This window comes from Propithecus coquereli, unplaced genomic scaffold (assembly GCF_000956105.1).
Source record: "Propithecus coquereli isolate 6110/MARCELLA unplaced genomic scaffold, Pcoq_1.0 Scaffold305, whole genome shotgun sequence".
Lineage (NCBI taxonomy): Eukaryota > Metazoa > Chordata > Mammalia > Primates > Indriidae > Propithecus > Propithecus coquereli.
In genome coordinates, this window is record NW_012148675.1 from 2,962,989 (window position 1) to 2,965,461 (window position 2,473).

The 2,473-nt window shown below is 39.7% G+C and overlaps 1 protein-coding gene across 1 annotated transcript in view; it reads right to left on the minus strand.

Annotated features, from left to right (window-relative positions):
* Nucleotides 1–2,473, minus strand: part of ERLEC1 (endoplasmic reticulum lectin 1) — a 39,851-nt gene that overhangs the window by 1,005 nt on the left and 36,373 nt on the right. The window lies entirely within an intron of this gene.

Here is a 2,473-nt window from a genome sequence, read left to right on the forward strand (position 1 = left end):
AGAACTTCTAATATTTTTCTTCCTATAATCCCCTGGATCATCTTGCCTGCTGGTACAACCCATTTCTGAGACTGTAGGCATACTAGATAAAACATGTTCTTGGGTGTGTAGTGTTCCCACGGTTTCTCTACCACCCCTGCCAAACAAGTGAAAAAAAAAAATGGAGCTCAGTGTGGTGGCATGCACTTGTAGTTCCAGCTACTCTGGAGGATGAGGAAGAAGGATGGCTTTAGCCCAGGAGTTCTGGGCCATAGTGCACTAAGCTGATTGGGTCTCTGCACTAAGTTCAGTGTCAATATAGTGACCTCCCAGGAGTGGGGAACCACCACGTTGTCTAAGCAGGGTGAACCAGCCCAGGTCAGAAATGCATCAGGTCAAAACTCCCCTACTGATCGCTAGTGGGATCATGCCTGTGAATAGACACTGTACTCCAGCCTGGGCAACATAGTCAGACCCCATCTCTTATTTGAAAACAAAAAAACAAAAAAACGAAGAAATGGCTTTCTGTTAAGCCACGTCACCATGGCAACATACTTTGAAAACTTTTACCTCAATAGCTCACTATAACATCTGTATATATGAAAGACAGTTCTATTTCTATGTTCAAATGGGAATGCAAGCACTGGTAAGTAAAATCACCCAACACTAGAAGAGTTTGAAATCAGATTCTATGGTAGCTGATATTTATTTTCATTTCGAGCTCTGACTGCAAAAACTAATTATTGAAAATTTTAAGTCTTGATTTTATTTTCCTGCTTAGCTTAAGCCCTTTTAGACACTGAATGCTAATTAAAAAAAACAAAGAAAAAAGCTTAAGCCCTTTTATGCTAGATCTTTGCTGCTACTGGGTCAATAATTTGGCCTGATTATGTACTAGGTCGTAAGCATTGTCAGAAATCAGGTCAGGCCTTTTGGTACTGACTGAAAAGGATAGTTCACCAGGGACTGTCCACAAAGCACCCTATTCAGTTTTGAGACAGTTGTTGACAACATCCCTTTAATCAAGGATATAAACTAGGGCTGGGCTACAGGCCCCACCTAGTGGCATTTTGAAGAAAAGCAGGTAAAGCTAAAAATACGCACACAGGCAAAAAAAGTCTCCGTGTCACAACTTCCTTGTGAAGATGAGTTACTAGTTATTTCCCTGAAACCCGAATCTGGAGACAGGAGGGTTAGTATGTATGAAATCACTGAAACATTGAAAGCGAAGTCCCTAAGTCAATGATTCTCAATCACTGAAGAATTTATTTAAAACAAAGAGAACCACTTGGTAAGTTTATTTAAAATGCAGATTCTTAGGCCCTGTCCTAAAGCATCTTAGTAGGTATGGGATAGTACTGACTTTAACAGAGACTCCACTTGGAGATAGACTTTTCAAAGTGCATTAGGCATGTTGTAGCTAAGCCATTCTCCACCCCTTCTGCCCCCCATTCGGAATGCAGTCTGCTTATAAAGACTATATATGGGAGGTAGCAGCAAACAATTTGGAGATTAAATGAGATTTCATTCATAGCTACTGATAGGGGACCCACGATTCAGAAGGGATATAGAGATCCTAGATTCCTAACTTCAACGAAGTTGGAGTTAGCCAAGACAGAAGGCCTTTTTTTTTTTTTTTTTAAAACAGACGTGGTCTGGCTGTGTTGCCCAGGCTGGGGTGCAGTGGCTATTCACTGGCCGAATCATAGCCCACTGTGGCCTTGAACTCCTGGGCTCAAGTGATCCTCCTCCTGCTGGGACTGCAGGTGCACAGCATCATGCCCAGCTAGAAGGCTGACTCGTATAAAACCTTTTTAGTTCGAAATAATGACTTCTATTAATATTTTTAAAGAATATTCTTTGGTAAGCTATTCTAATACAGTTTTTAAGATATTTATTCCCTCTTCTAAGATAAAGAGTTTATTCTAAGTATTCTTAAAGTATCTTCTAACTTCCTCCTCTCTTATTACCAATACTAAATGTGAGGGTACTTCTATTTTAATTCACTGAGATAATAAATATGATTCTATAATTCATTATAGAATGAACTTTAATGGCTTTGTCCTTGATCTTACATTAATAGGAGACGAGGGCAATATAAGGAAGTTTACACTTATTTCGAACCTGGTGTCAAGTACTGGGTAGGCTTTTTACATACAGTAAAATTAATGTACTGATACAACTACCTTATGAAGTTAAGTATTCTCTCTACAAAAGAGTAAATGAGGCTCAAAGAGACTCACTGATCTACCCAGGCTCACATAGCTAGTATGTGTTATAATAAGAAATATATATGGTCTTTGTCACAGGTTCCTCACTTGGAGCTCCTAATCTAAAATCTTGGGAATTTCCTGAGTGATACGAGTATCTTATTATTCTTAACAAGCCCCTTTCTACGATCACACCAGAGTTTATACGAATGAGGTTACTCAGGATGGGGCTGCTCACCAGAAAGACCAGGGGATTAGAGGGTTGGAACTTTCAGCCCCACTGT